Consider the following 17405-nt stretch of genomic DNA (forward strand, 5'->3'; position numbering starts at 1 on the left):
ATAGGGAGGCTATGAGACATTTAGGATTCATTTCCCCTTCTTCCATACACTAGATCATGCAATAGAGCACTACCATAAAAAAAGAACTTACTTGGGTTCGTGTTTTTCTCAAATTTCTCTATCTACTCCTCATCTTTAAGGTGGCAGGTGTTGTGAAACTCATATCTATATCGATGAGGTGCTCTCCAATAGATACAAAAGAAATATAACTAATTGTACAAGGCGTTTTGAGTAGTCCATTAGTGTATTCGAGTATACCATTTTAAAAAAACACGTACACTCTTGTTAGTATATATTGTACTTTTGAGCCATAGTAAGATTGTTCTCCCAGACCTTCCAGAAACTTATTTCAGATGACATCCTTAAGGGGGGAAAGGTGTGTCTAGACTCTTGGGTAGTGTTTCCACTCAGGAGATATTATTGTTTGTGATGTTTGTTGTAATTTGTTGTAAGTCATAAGTAGTAGAATAATCCCAAGGTCAAAAATATGAAATCATGTGTAGAGGAGGACAACAAATGGGGATAGTGATTGATTGATGTATTTAAAAAGAGTCATTTATTCATTAAGCGTGTAATGGGATAGAATGTCCTTTGGTGTTAGTTAGGGTATATCAAAACTTACAAAATTTTATGATAGTTAATAGAGGAAGAATGGTTGATTAAGATGACTTGGAGTATGTACTCGGTTTAAGAAAGAAGTTTATTAAGGCTTGACTGTGTGTTAGTAAGGAGTGATAGTAATGTTGAGAAGGAGAGTGTGCTTATGGGTTGCAATAAGATAGATGGTGTGATTTAGATCGACTGTGTTGTCACGAAATTTATATTGACTAGTGGTTCTTGATTTATTTTATAAGCTATGGTTTGAATTAGTATTATCGAATAGTGTGGCCATCCATGTTTAGCACAAGATACTAAGGTTGATCTTTTGCTGACCAAAGTGAGAAATAATGGCGGTATAAGGGTGATAGCACTAGTTTTGGAAAATAGATCTAGTAGGCTTGACTTTTTTTTGTGGAAGAGCTTAAGTTTGATAATTAAGGATAACACGAATGTGCAAAAAAATATATATGTGGAAAAGTGGTGGAACGGTGAATTGTAGCTAAGTCATTAAATAAAGAAATCCCTAGGTTTCATGAAGAAAAGGGGTAACCAAGTTAGTGTTTCGTCATATGAGATTCAAAGATATTAAGTGCTATGTGAGTATATTTAGTACCCTTGAATTAGTAAGTGTGGAGAAGGCTAGGTATGCTGTATATGGTGTTCTTGAGAGAAGAATTAAGAGTATTATAAATGGATGATGTTGAGCCTCTTAGTACAATTTTAATTTCCATTGGATTGGGTGGATAAGAATTTAGAGGTGTGATGTTAGTAGACTTAGAAGGGAAGGGAAGGTATAGAGGAAGTGGTTATGTATATCAATGAGAGCAAAAATAATAAAGAGATGACTGCAAAGTTGGGAGAAAGTTAAGAGATGTATCATGGGAGGAATTACTAGAAAGGATTGTGTACCTAAAGATAAAGTCTATCGGGGGAGTAAGGTGATGATAGCTCAGATTGGAGAATAGGTCCGCATACATTAGATGTCGACTTTGACCTAAGGGGGAGATGATTGGGTAAAGAACAAAATTGGGGCTTGAGATATAGATAGTGAGTTTTTTTTTAGAAAAGAGAGATGATGAGTTCCATTATGATTCATTCTTCAAGCATATTTCATGATTTTAGCCAAGATGAGACTCTACCCATGTTTTATACATTCATGTCGTGCCTATGTCTACGATCCAAATTTTTTGTACAAACTCATGACCATGTTCTAACCCTTGAATAGGAAACAATAACTTCACACCACGATCTTAATATTACTCTAAGGTTCTAGATATCTAGGCTCTACGTTACGTTGTTCCTGAGCCCAAAACCCATGCTCTACTTTAGGCTCAGTTCTAAGAAACCAAACTTTATGATATGTTCTTAGCTTGTGCTATGTTATCCCTATGCGCAAAATGACTCTCTATTCACACCTTCTGTGTTTTGGTACATGAAGTCTTTATGCCTATTTATTCCCAGGCCTCATCTAGAGTGGCAAGGTCACAATAAGTATTAGTAGTGATTGAATAGCATCCCTTTTATTTTTGATGATATTCTTTATGACCTGACAGTTGTATGATATTAGCTGAGTAATCGTTCAGAAGGAGGTGAATAGATGGCCCTTGTCATGATGATTGCGGTGTACTGGTTCCATCTACGATCATAAGTATGAATGAAGTACAAGATGATGATTAGCTATTTTTAATAGTAAGATGAGGTCATATGGTGTGCCTCTCGGTAGGAGTTCATGAAATTTTGGGGCAAGAGGTTCTAGGGAAGACGGGGAAGACTTTTTATATAGTGTTAAATTTAAAGTTACCATGAAGTGGTTATAGTGATAGACGTGGATATCATGTTGATACCTATATGGGTAAATGCGTGATGAAATTTATGACTTCTTAATTAGAGCTTGAGGGTGGTAATTTTTTATTTTTTATTTTTTTGCGATGAGAAGAAGTAGTATCCTTATAGATAACTATAGGTGCAAGAGAGACCTTTCTGAGTTTTAGAACAAACCCAAGAGAAAGTTAACAATCAAGATGAATGTTCCTAAAGGGTAAATAGATTATAGGATTTAGACTACCATGATTGTTTCAGGTGTGGCTTCTTGTACCACCGAGTTAGGCTTGAATATATTAAGAATATGTAATTAGAACCATACTTTAGTATCTGTATATGCTCATGTGAGTTGGAAATAATGAAGTGTGGTATTTATAGGAAAAAGGGGTAGCTTCCAAAGGTGTTTTCTAAGATCTAAGGCTACCAATATTAGAGGTGAAAATGCTCACATTCCTATGTCTATTGCACCGCTTTTTCATGTCATATAACTTTATATTGAAGGGGACTGATGTCCAAGTCTTCATTATGTCATTCATGCTCTATGGACCCAAATCAGATAACTAAAATACCCCCATGGCTCATGCCTATGATTTCCATTAATTCAAGCCTTAAGTTGTTATGTTCATTCCCCCTGAAACCATGTCCTATGTCATGTTTGCGTTAAGTCTCATTCCCTAATTTTTGCACAGTGTTTTTTCATGAGTCTATAACCATCATTCGAGGATGAATGATTCCAAAGGGGAGATATTGTAACATCTCACACTCAGTTACACACATTAAAAACTCCATCAGTTACAATCTCTCTATCTTCATAAGTCACACACATTATAAAATCCATCAGTTACAATCTGTATGTCTTCCTCAGCTGCACACATTAAAAAACTCCACTTTCTCCAGCAATTTTACAAACTATTTCATCATCCAGCAATCCCAGTTCTCTTGTCAAACTCAGCTCTCAAGAATCTAGGGGAATTAGTTCAAGAAAACAAGTCTAATTCCTTTGCCAGATCTCAAGATCTTCAAACACTTTGAGGTATGTAGAACTGTCTCTCTGCATCTGCAAGTTCTATTGTTTCTCACAGTTCAAATTACTCTTGACATGTCTAGGTTCTTTAATTAAGTTGTCGGGGAAATTAGGAGTTTCTTTATCCTCATCCATCATGTTAGTTCCTTAAGTAAGTTTACTGGAAATCTAGAAAATCACCTCAAATCAAGAATACTATTCATTTTTTTTTTTGAAAATCATTAAAGCCAATTTAGACTGAAGAATTGTTCCCTTTTTGTCTCTTAAGCTGATATCCATTCCAGATTGTATGTTGACATACTAAATCTCTTTAAGTTTATTAAGTATGTGTAATTACTAGTTGAATGTGGTTTTGATTGGATCTAGTTCTTATCATCAATAACAAATTATAGAACTTATAATGACAGAAAGAAACTTACAGAAAAATAAGAAAGTTACAAGAGTATAACAACTTTCTAGCAAGTAAAAAAAACTAAAGAACTTAAGTCTCAACAAAGAGAACTAACTACATAATCTGTTGACCGGAGCAGACATCTCCTAGCACTTTTGAACTTCTAAGTACATCTACTCTTTCTTTGACTTCATTTTGTATTTGTTGGAAGATTGTATCTCTGTCTATAACGTGGTTTCTGTATAGCATCCAATTTTGAGCAGTCCATAGATGATACACCAGTGCCCCCTACCTAGTAGTTACAATATGCTTCTTTACTTTTTCCAAGTTCATAAATACAAAACAAGAACCAGTGCGGACTACTAGTTCTCTTGCTGCAACATTCAGATAATAAAATACATACTGTTACATCGCTAATTCCAATCTATCCTACTCTATTATTAAGTAAATACCTTGCACAGTAAGTAAGAGCAGATAATATATGTCACCTCATTTTTTTATTAACTTAAGCTATTATAGCTATCAAGATATATTCAATTACAGTAGTTAGTTATGTGTTATATTGAGGAGTCTCATAGTTTCCTGTATTTTATCACATAGTTTGTAGCCGCTCTATAAAGAGCTGTTGTACGTGAATAACATTCATCTTTCTCTTCTGCATCTCAAACCTTTATATGGTATCAAGAGCTTTTTCTCTTCTCATGGGGTTCGAAGATATTTTTTTTACCCAACCATCAGAAATAGCTCTCTCTGTTACCAACTCCGATGCAACCAACTCCACCAATATTGTCCAATTTAACCCGGTTACCCAACTTTTGATTAAAATTGCCGGTAGCCATAATTTTTCTCTTTGGAAGGCACAAGTATCCATTCTCATGAGAGGACACAATCTTTAATCACATCTAGATGGGACTATCCCTGCTCCTGCCGTGACCACCACCACAAATAACCAGACAATTGACAACCCCGATTATGTTAATTGGTTTCGTCAGGACCAATTGATCCAGAATGCAATTTTAGCATCCGTAGATACAACTCTTGTTGCCACTTTTACCACTGCAACTACTGCCAAAGCAACCTAGGATTCCCTCGATACTGCTTATGCCAATAAGTCACAAACTCGCATTTTTAGCTCGTGAAATCGCCTAGATCATCTTACCAAAGAGAGTCTTCCTATGACGAACTATCTCAACCAAGTCTGATCTCTCTGCTATGAGCTTGCCACTGTAGGAGCTCCTGTCACAAACGACGAACTCATTGCCAAGATTCTCACTAGTCTTGGACCAGAATATCAAGAAATCTCAGCAGCAATTCATGCACGTGACACCCCAATTTCATATGTCGAACTATTTGAAAAGATTATTGATCATGAGCTTTTCCTCAAACACAATGCTCCACCTCACTCCACCACAATTACTACTGCCGTTGCTTAGAAGTCCAACTCTCAAATAAGGACCAACGTCACAAACAATAATAGGAGTCAAAACAACTACCAACAGCAACAACAATAACACAACTACCAGCAGCAGCAGCAACAATAACGACGTTCTCAGCTAGGGAGTAATTGTCGCACCAATCTGCAAGAAGTCAACTTAGTGCGTCAGTTATGTGACCGACTTGGTCACTCTGCTCGTGTTTCTCGCTCTCAATCTCACAATTATTTTCAGGCTCAGGCCAACTTTGCTGAACATAAAAGGTAGCAATCAGCCCCATGGATAGTTGATTTCAGGGCTGCACACCATATTGCATCGGATACCCAAAGTCTCACAAATATTACTGACTACAATGGGTTGGAAAAATCACTATGGGAAATGGTAACACCATACCAATTTCTCACACTGGTAACACTGACTTATGTGCATCTAATTTTAGCTTTCAATTATCCAATATACTTTGCTCCCCTTCCATTGCCAATAACTTGATTTTAGTTTCTTAATTATGTCGTGATAATAAAACATCCAGTGAATTCTTTCCATTCTCTTATCTTATGAAGGTCTGAGTACGGGGGCACCGTTAGTTCAAGGGTGGAGTAGAGGACGATTTTATGATTGGCCACCAGACAATGCTTCTTCTTTTCAACCTCAATGCAATATGGTTGTGTCCTTAGATCTGTGGCATCCACCATTCCGTACTCTAGATATATTTTTGAATAAATTTTTCATTCCTATTAAGAAAGACTCTCTTTCTATTTATAATTCATGCCAATCAAATAAAAGCCACATGCAATCTTTTTCTACGAATTCCTTGCAGAGTCACAAGCCTCTACAAATTATTTACAATGATGTGTGGGGTCCGTCACCTATTTTGTCCATTGACAGAAAAAGATATTATGTTTTTTTAGTAGATCAATTTTCCAAATGCATGTGGCTCCACACGATTCAAGCCAAACACGAGGTTTTAGATGTTTTCAAAACACTACATTCATTACTAGAACGCCGATTTCAAACAAAAATATTATCTTTTTATACTTAAGGAGGAGGTGAATTTCAGAGTTTAACTTCTTATTTGAAATCACAAGGCTATGAACACTTAGTTTATCCACCTTATACTCCACAACGAGTTGCTATAGTAGAAATATGACATCGACATGTTGTCGAAAGTACAAAAACTCTAATGAACCAAGCTTCTTTACCAGCCACCTTTTTGAGTTTTACATGTCATCAAGCGGTTTTTCTCATTAATAGAATGACAACTCCAAATCTAAAATATAAGTGTCCATACGAGCTTTTATTTCAAGAATCACCAAATTATGACAACGTCAAAAATTTTGGTTGTATATGGTATCCGTGGCTGAAACCGTATGCACAAAATAAACTTGATTCAAAATCAAAGCCCTGTGTCTATCTAGGATTTTCAAACAAACATTATTACCATCAATGCTTTGACCAGACCTCCTCCAAAGTTTATCTTTCTAGAGATGTAGTATTTTTTTGAAACTAGTTATCCTGACATTGATATCTCAACAAAGCCATAATGTTTTGAACTACCTCAGCCGTTGTCTACAAGCGCACAAAGGTCTATCTGCATTCCTTCCACAGCAGCGTCGCCAAGCTCAGGTACTTCTCCACTTTCTCCCAACAATCCAGCAAGCAGCCATGCTTCTCCATGTTCAACTGTATCAACTCTTATTCCCCCTTCTCCTACAGCAACAAAGATTCCACCCATCACCTGCAGCTATAGCTGTCAGACCTCTAATGTTACTCCATCCGTAAAAGCTCCTCAGGTTCTACCAACCACTGCCTTGCAACCACCACAACTTACTGCCCCTCCACCATAACCAAAACCAGCCACCTTTTTGTATCTAATGGTTACCCACTCAAAAACAAATGGTCTAAAACCTAAGAATTTTCTTGCAAAAACCAATCTCCTACCACCAATTCCCTTGTCCTACCATCAAGAACAACTTTATCCTTAGTGGAAAAAAGTGATAAAAGTGGAATATGATGATCTAGTCAGAAACCAGACGTGAGATTTGGTCCCTAGTGATCCCTCCTAGAATGTTGTGGACTGTAAGTAGTTATTTAGAATTAAACATAATCCCGATGGAAGCATTGATAGGTATAAGGCTTGCCTAGTAGCCAAAGGCTTCACTCAAAGATTCGGGTTAGATTATCATTCCACATTCAGCCCTGTTGTCAAGCCTGCAACAATCCGCTTGGTCCTTGCAATAGCTGCCCAACGTTCTTGGCCTATTCATCAGCTAGGTGTCAATAATGCATTCTTACAAGGTATACTTGAAGAGGAAGTTTCCATGAGACAACCTCCTATTTTTGAGTCCTCTCAAAATTCTACTTACATTTGCAAGCTCAAAAAGGCTATATACGGATTGAAGCAGGCTCCTAGGGCATGGTACACTAAGCTCACCAACTACTTGACAAGTATTGGATTTGTTAAATCAAAATCTAACTCATCTTTGTTTATCCTCCATAATTTTAGTATTACTGTCTGCATTCTTATATATGTTGATGACATAATCATTACGAGTAGAACTCAAGAAAGTATCATGTCCATTATTAAATCACTTTCTCAACGATTCTCTCTCAAAGATCTTGGGCTCTTGCATTATTTTTTGTGTGCGAGGTAATATCCACACCAACTGCCATATACTTGTCCCAACATAAATATGTCATACATCTTCTAGATGAATTGCATATGGGTGACTGTAAGGGTGTTCCAACGCCAATGTCATCAACTTGCTCCTTCATTGACTCAGAGACCGATTCAGCCATTGATGTTTTACTTTACCAACAAATCATTGGTAAGCTTCACTACCTATCCTTCATTAGGCTTGACATCGGGTTTGTTGTGAGCAAGTTGTCTCAGTTCATGCATAATCCCAAATAGTTTCACTGGAAGGATACTAAATGCTTGTTGCACTACTTGACGCAAACAACCACATTGGGGGTAAATTAAGTCAACATTCAATAGACCGTTTGCTTGTGTATTCTGACTCTGATTGGGCTGGAAATCCACATGACAGAACATCAACAATGGATTATTTTGTCTACCTTGGGAACTCACCAATCTCATGGTCTTCCAAAAAGCAAAAGCCTATCTCAAGCTCATCCAAAGAAGCTGAGTACCGAGCTGTTGCTGCTACTATTTCTTAAGTCAATTGGCTCACAAATTTGATCTAGAAGCTTCACCTATAACTGTCTTCCGCACCAACAATTCTCTGTAACAATGTCAACACTACTTACATTTGCTCTAATCCTATTTTTCATAGTAGGATGAAGCATGTAGCTATTGATTTCCATTTTATTCATGAGAAAGTTCAACAAAAGGCACTTGAGGTTCATCACCTTCACTCCGATGATCAAGTTGAAATGACAAATGCCCGAAACTATGCTTGCCAACATAGGATAGAGATTATTTTGCAAGTCAGATACTCTCTTTTCTTTCACGTGTCCCGAGAAGGGGATAACCATGGATACTTGCTAGCAAATTATGTCATGTCACGTACTATGACTAGAAAGGTACAGGACGGCTTAGCTGATCGAGCCGAGATCAGACTCCATGCGCGGGTTTATAATGATTCACTACTTTCTCCAACAAATAATCAAAGGAATTTAAATCTACTTTACTTGGTCAATTATAAATTTAGTTTACATTCTTGTTCCTTTCCAGATGCCTTCACTTAAATTTGAATTTTATTGTTACTTCTAATTTCTCGTTGTACTACCCTTCTGCAATGGTTTTACATACCAATATATTCCACATATTGACTATCTTTGGCGCTGCATCATTTCATAATGTGGGTTCTGGCTCTCAAGTACGTGTTTAGGCACTTCATTAGGATTCCTAACTTCTGCTATTAGTGAGCCTCTTTCCTACCAGGAGGCTGGATGAGATATGATGATTTTTTATTGTATTTTCTTTCCTTTTTGTATTAGTACTACAGGCTGATGTAGTTGTCAAACAAACATTTTAATTTCTAGTCTTTATAATGACTATTAGTATTGTATAACATTATGTGGTGTTAATAAACCTTGATGATAATATTTCACCTTCAATCTCATATTGTTTCAGTTATACTCTTTCATGTTGGTTGTATTCTCATGTGTTATGATAGAACGTTCGCTTGTACTAGAAATAGTATTGGGTGAGTGTCATCTCCCGGGCCTTGGACCGGGGCGTGTCATTGAGTTAGACCAAGATCCATTCTTTACAGTAACTAACAAGAAAAGCAATGCAGAGCCTACAAGAAAGAGATTGTAACAACATTTAAAAGCTTTCTTGTAGTTTGTCTTTGTATATATACTTTAGTTATATCCTTTAAACCAAAAAAACAAGGGTGAAGATAAGTTAGTTTAACGCAAAAAAAATAATTTTTATTACTTATAATGAAACCCAAATTTCCATGCAAATCGTATTGATTAGCATATTGTCTGAAGTACATGGAAATACTTGCTGTAAAATCTTTCAAGTTTTGAGGTGCTTCAACATGAGTCTGTTGCTTGACTTCATGATTTTCTTCATGAAGGACATTTGACAGTTGTGTCTGTTTGTTTCTCAGATAAGATAAAGGCATAATACATAAATATGACCCTAAACTTGACACCAAATTATAACATTGACCTTAAACTTTGACAGTGCACAAGTAGGTCATTTAACTATACAAAATCTGAACAAATAAACACTCCAATCCTATGTGGAAAAATGCGTCTATACACACAAAACCACGCGCGTTGGAGTTAGAATTGAAGGGTTTTTTGGTTCTGCTTTTGTATAGTTAAAGGGCCTACTTATGCACTAGCAAAGTTAAAGGTCATAGTTATAATGTATCTTTTTTATTAGGTGGCAGCATCTGAGTGGATTACTAATCCACGTAAGTTGCAAAATCGGAGTGTTTATTTATTCAAGTTTTGTATAGTGAAAGGGCCTATTTGTGTACTATCAAAGTTTAAGGTCAATGTTATAATTTGGTGTCAAGTTTAAGGTCATATTTATGTATTATGCCTAAGATAAAAGATGGCAAGTACTGAATTCTTTGGTGTAATATTTAAGCTGGTAAACCTTTTGGTTTTCCCTTCACTGGAAAAGATCTTCCTATAGCTAATTAAACCAGTTTTGTTTAGTTGAGCTGACAACTGCAGCAGCAGGTAATTTGCCAGATTATCAATGAGTCTTCTAGGTGATAAAATATCGACTAATCAGAATCAGCTAAAAGGATACTGCTATGACATTCTTTGTGATTCTTTTTTTTTTCGTTGAACCAAAAACTTTAGATCCCTCGTTTAAAGTAATAATTGATGCAAGATTTAATAATTTATATATTGGTTCTATCTAAATTAATAAATTACACATTAAATTAAATTTCATAAGTGAAAAAGTACAAATTGTAGTTCATAGGCTCACGATCACTTGTCAAGCTAGCTAACGAGTTGTTCTTTCGGATGGGACGTGGGCTGGGCCCTACAGTGAACATCAATTAGAAAATCTTTCTTGTTTTTCGATAAAATAAACTTTTCCAAAATTTTTATCTATAAGAGGTAATCTTAATACAATATATAAGGTATTGATTCTATGATCCATACGAGATGTGGTCAGCGAGATTAGTTATTGAGGACAGACAGACCGGTAAATCTCAACCAGAAAGTTGAAAATCTGTTGGAATGCCAATGCTAAAAAAACCACAGCATATGCTTCAGCTATGGAAAATGCAAACCATATTACTTGTGATTAGGATGAAATTATCACTACAACAGATTATATAGCAAGCAATGATAGAAGTTGGGCTACTGTACAAGAACAACTTCAAATAAATGAAAACAATTCAGGGCAGGCTGAGTCTGAAATTTATAAAAAAAAATGATGTCTTTATTCATAGAGTAATAAGCACTTTGGAAAAAATGAAGTCATATATTTGCATCAATGGCGACATATTAGACTTGAATCTTTCAATTTCCAAAAATGAAGGATTCAGGTTAAGATATTTAAGGATGAAACGTAATATTATGAAGGATAGAGATTAAGTTGAATACCTGGAAGTTACACACTAGTATCTTTTCATTCTCGTAACAATTTTATGTTCAACTTTTACAACTATCCTCGAAAACCATACTGGATAGTTAGTTGACTGTTGTTTGTTGGCTCATTTTATCCCACATCGGTATTTTACCATTTGGGTAGGGGGTTTAGAGTTATAAAAGAACTCTTTCTCCTCCCATTTGAATCATCCCAAATTGTTCTCTTCTCCCACAATTAATAGAAAACATTGGGTGCTCGGATATTAAGCCTTTTTGGCTGAACTCCGTTATCAAATTTTTTGGTGTCTTTATTTTTAGTATTCACTATTATTTGTCGGGTGATTTTTGTTGTTCTATTTTGGTGGGAAAGTTTCCTGATTTTCCCAAAAAGTGGTATCAAAGCCAAGGTTTTGTATGAATATGCTCTGTGGTTGCAGCTTTGTCTGATCTTCCACATCAGACAAGAATTTCTTTGGTCCTTTTGAATCCAAGGTTTGTCCTAGGCTAAGGTTCTATCTGAGTATGCTCTATGGTTGCAGTTCTGCCTGATCTTCCACATTAGAAAAGAATTACTTTGGTTTGTTTGCATTTGTTGTAATATTGAATACTTTTTATTGAGTCTATAATGGCAAATAAAGATCAAGAAACGAAGGATCCTACGCCGGGATCATCGGGCTCCTCATCATCATGGTCGAGGTTTCCGCTGTCTAGTCTAAAGTTAGCGGTGGAAATATTTGATGGTACTCGCCATTTCGGCATATGGAAAGGAGAGTTTTTGGACTCTCTTTTCCGCCAGGGTCTTGATATTGATATTGAAGAAAAGAAATCAGAAGAGGTAGAAGAAAGAGATTGGAACATCATAAATCGGTTGGCATGTGGAATAATTCAATCGTGCCTGTCCATAGAGTAGGAGTATGCTTTCAAAAATGAGACTTCTATGCACAAATTATGGAAAGCGTTGGAGGACAACTTTCTGGAAATGAGTAGTCAGAACAAGCTCCTTATGAAGAAAAGGTTTTTCCAATTTGATTATCAACAAGGTACTACTATGAATGAACACATCACTACGTTTAATCAATTAGTAGCAGACCTGTTGAATTTAGATGTGAAATTTGAGGATGAGGATCTGACTTTGATGTTTTTATCATCTCTTCCCGATGAATTTGAATATTTGGAAACTACGTTACTTCACGAGAAAGAGAATGTGTCGTTAGATGCTGTTTGTTTTGCTTTATATAGTCATGAATTGAGAAAGTAGGATAATATGAAAACCAGATCAACAACATCCGAATAAGCATTGGTGGCAAGGGGTCGTCAGCAAAGACAAACTAAGGGGAGAAGAGGAAGGTCCAAATCAAAGGGCTGAGCCATTGCCAAAGATAAGTGTGCTTTCTGTCATTAGAAAGGGCACTGGAAGAGAGACTGTCCGAAGTTGAAAAAGAAAGAGAAGAGTCCACAAGATCCGCAAAATGCAAATGTTGCATAATGCAAAAGTGATGCAAAATTAGATGTTTCCCTAGTTGTCATGCCTTTAACATCATCTAATCAAGATGAGTGGATATTTGATTCACTATGTAACTATCATATATGTACCATTCAGAAATGGTTTTTTGAGTTTCAAAAACACAATGGTGGGGTTGTCATATGGGTAATGATAATCTATGTAAAATGACCGGGATAGGTTTGATCAAGCTATGGAATCATGATGGATCCACTAGAATTTTAAAGGATGTACCGTATGTACCAAAGTTAAAGAAGAATCTCATCTTAGTGGGGCCTCTTGAATCAAGGGCCTAGTTATGATGATATGGGATGGAGTTCTTAAAGCAACGTCAGGAGCACTGGTGATGTTGAAAGGCATGAGGAAGAAAAATTTGTACTACTACCAAGGTAGTACAGTATTGGGGACAGTAGCAATAGTAACTTCTAGCACTAAGAAGGATGTTGAGGCAACGAAGCTGTGGCATATGCAGTTGGGACATGCTGGTGAAAAGTCCTTGCAAATTCTTGCCAAGGAAGGATTGTTGAAAGGTACAAAGACTTGCAAACTCAAATTTTGTGAGCATTGTGTTCTAGGAAAGCAACGAAGAGTGAAGTTTGGCACTGCAATTCATAATACCAAGGGTATTTTAGATTATGTGCACTCAGATATGTGGGAACTGCCGAAACTCCATCCATTGGAGGTAGGCATTATTTTGTCACCTTTGTTGATGATTTTTCCAGGAGAGTTTGGGTGTTTACTATGAAGAATAAGAATAAAGTTCTTGGAATTTTCCTTAAGTGGAAACCTCAAGTTGAAAACTAGATAGGGAGAAGGATAAAAGTTCTCTGGACAGACAACGGAGGAGAATATAAGAATGATCCATTCCTAAATGTATGCCAAGATTATGGCATAGTTTGACACTTCACTGTTAGAAAAACACCACAACAGAATAGGGTGTCAGAGCATATGAACAAGACACTTGTGGAGAAAGTTCATTGTATGTTGTCTAATGCTGGGTTAGACAGAAAATTTTAGGCTGAGGCTGTGACGTATGCTCAATATATCATCAATCGTTTACCATCATCTGCTATAGGTGGAAAAACTTCATTAGAAGTATGGTCTGTAAAACCTGTAATTGATTATGATTCTTTGCGTGTTTTTGGTTCTATTGCATATTATCATGTGATTGAATCAAAGTTGGATCCACGAGCAAAGAAGACTTTTTTTATGGGCTTCAATGCTGGAGTGAAGGTATAATGCTTGTGGTGTCTTGAGGAAAAAAAGACGATTATCAATAGGGATGTTACCTTTGATGAATCTGCCTTGTTAAACAAGGTAAATCCAAAGAAAGCTAATAGTACTATAAAGCAGGTAATCCTAAACAGGTGAAGTTTGAGCAAACAGTGGTGACCCCAGCACGAAGCACTGCCACTGACTCTACTATGGAAGAAGAAGAATCAGATGAGGATAAGGTTCTGACCCAAGAACCTCTACAACAATCAGAACCAATTGCAGTTAGAAGATAGAGACGAGAAATTCAGAAGCCTGCTTATTTCATTGACATGGTAGCTTGATACGGGTACGATCACGAGGATGCATGTATGTGATAATGCATTGGACCCATCCAATAAAGCATCCAAGTGAAGTGTGGAGAATACCTTGGATCACACCAAAACCGACCTAAACTTGCACTCCAAGGGCGCCCTTGGTCATATTTCATTAAAGGGACCTTTTGGTCATTTTACCTATTATTTGTAATACACTATAAATAGGATGATGTAGGGTTTTAGTCATTAGTTTTTGATGAATATTGAAAGTTGTAGACACTTAGACATTTCTGGCTTGTGAGAAAGGCCCCTATCGCCAAACATTGTAACTAGGGATTTCAACTTGAGTGTGGAATCACTCGTATTGGATTCAAGCTTGGAAATATTGGATGCTTGGGAGATCGAGGTCCCTCTTGTGCCACGTAAGAGATAGGTGAATTGTAGTGTGTAGTGTTAAGGGTCTAAGAGTGGAATATGCTCTTGGGTTCTTAAGATTATGCCTTCATGTAGTCTATCTTTCTATCCCTTTGTTTAGTGTAATCTTTTGTTGTTGTTTATTGTGTTGTTGAAACCGTCGGTTATTATTATTATAATCCTCTTGTTCTTCACGTGTTGATGCTGTTTTGGGTGTTATATACATTATTGAATCTTGTATTCTTCTTGTTGGTAGCGAATCCGAGAATGGTCTCCAAAAAGGTCCTCAGATTCTTAAGATTAGTGGACTGATTTGGAGTGTGTTTCGTGTTCTCCTTGTTTGTCTTGTATCATAGCGTATGCACTTTTAATTACTGATGAAGATGTTCCATATACCTACCTAGAGGCCATTTGAAGCATAGAAAGTGGCAGTTGGGTAGGTGCAGTGGAAGAGGAAATGCAATCGCTCAAGAAGAATGAAATGTGAAAACTGACACAACTACCGAAAGACAAAAAGGCAATTGGGTGCAAATGGATATTTGCAAAGATAGAAAGATTTTCTGAAAAAGAAGATATTTGCTACAAGGCAATATTGGTGGCTAAGGCTATTCTCAGAGGGAGGGAATTGATTATAATGAGGTATTTTCTCTAGTTGTAAAACATTCCTCCATTAGAATATTGTTGGCCTTGGTAGTACAGTTGAATTTGGAGCTAGCTCAACTTGATGTGAAGACTGCGTTCTTACATGGTGATTTGAAGGAGAAAATCTAAATGACTCAGCCAGAAGGTTATAAGGTTGCTGGTAAAGAAGATTGGGTTTGCAAACTTAGCAAATTTTTCTACGGACTGAAACAATCTCCGAGACAGTGGTACAAATGATTTGACATATTCATGAAGGGTCAGAAGTAAAGGAGAAACAAATATGATCATTGTGTGTATTTGCGCAAACTTCAAGATGGTTCCTATTTCTACTTACTCTTATATGTTGATGATATGCTGATTGCAGCAAAGAGCCAAGTTGAGATTGACAGGTTGAAGGCTCAAATGAGTAAAGAGTTCGAGATGAAAGCTTTGGGGGAAGCCAAGAAGATTCTCGATATGGAGATAAGCAGAGATAAAGAAAGAGGCAAACTTCGACTGTCATAGAAACAGTATTTAAAGAAGGTACTACAACATTTTGGTATGCACGATGATACAAAACCTGTAAGTACCCCACTTGCTCCTCATTTGAAACTGAGTAGCAGATTATCTCCGACAACTGACATGGCAAAAGTCCTGTATGCAAATGCAGTTGGAAGTTTGATGTATGCAATGGTGTGTACGAGACCAGATATTTCACAAGCTATTAGTGTTCTTAGTAGGTACATGCATGATCGAGGCAAGGGTCATTGGCAAGATGTGAAATAGATTCTGCGATATCTCTAAAATACAGTAGATGTTGACATTCGAGTGGGATAAAACACTTGGTCAATGCATAGTTGGATATTATGATTCTAATTATGTAAATGATTTGGATAAGAGACGATGTACAATTAGCTATTTGTTCACTTTAGCAAAGGCGCCAGTTAGTTGGAAGTCTACCTTGCAATCCAGTGGCTTTGTCTACAACAGAGGCAGAGTATATGACGATTACAGAGGCTATGAAGGAAACAATTTGGCTTCATGGGTTACTTAAAGACTTGGGAGTTGATCAGAAACAACTTGAGGTATATTTTGATAGTCAGTGTGCTATTCATTTAGCAAAGAATCAAGTCTTTTATGCACGGATGAAGCATATTGATGTTTGCTATCATTTTGTCCGGGAAATTCTTGAAGAGGAGGACATACTTCTCCAGAAAATTCATACTACGAAGAATCCTGAAGATATGCTGACCAAGGTGGTTACAAAGGACAAGTTCAAACATTGTTTAAACTTGGTTAATATCCTGCACATTTGAAGTTGGCACCTCACGGCTCAAAATTGGAAGCACAACAATTTTTTTTTATTATTTGTTTGTTTGAGAAGATTTGTATTTTGGTGGGATTGAAATTGAGCCAAGGTGGAGATTTGTTGTTTGTTGGCTCATTTTATTCCACATAGGTATTTTACCATTTGGGGGGAGGTTTAGAGCTATAAAAGAACTTTTCCTCCTCCCATTTGAATCATCCCAAATTGTTCTCTTCTCCCGCAATTAATAAAAAATGTTGGGTGCTTGGAGATTAAGCCTATTTGGCCAAACTTCATTATCAAATTTTTTGGTGTCTTTATTCTTAGTATTCAATATTATTTGTTGGGTAATTTTTGTTGTTCTATTTTAGTTGGAAAATTGCCTGATTTTTCCGACATTGAAAACATTATGTATATTACGGGCAGTCCAATAACCAAACCACAACTGAAACCCATGAGAACCGCTGATGAAATCTCCTCCTTCTTCTTCTTCTCCATCTTACTCAATTGGAGTTTTCACTTGCGGTACCCCATCATCGCCACCACATTATTTTGAGAGTGGCAATCTACGTAACCGATCATTCCCTTGGTATGAACTATTCTCAAACGTATCAAATTGTTTTCCTTTGGGAATGCATCTAACAAGATGATTATGAGAGAGATTTAAAATTGCAAGAAATGTGAAAGATGCAAGTTGTTATGGAATTTCACCACCCATTTTGTTGGATG

The 17405-nt window shown here is 36.6% G+C and overlaps 1 protein-coding gene across 1 annotated transcript in view; it reads right to left on the minus strand.

The window, feature by feature from the left end:
- Positions 1 to 17405, minus strand: part of LOC124887004 — a 36533-nt gene that overhangs the window by 2367 nt on the left and 16761 nt on the right. The window lies entirely within an intron of this gene.

This window comes from Capsicum annuum, chromosome 9 (assembly GCF_002878395.1).
Source record: "Capsicum annuum cultivar UCD-10X-F1 chromosome 9, UCD10Xv1.1, whole genome shotgun sequence".
Taxonomy (NCBI): domain Eukaryota; kingdom Viridiplantae; phylum Streptophyta; class Magnoliopsida; order Solanales; family Solanaceae; genus Capsicum; species Capsicum annuum.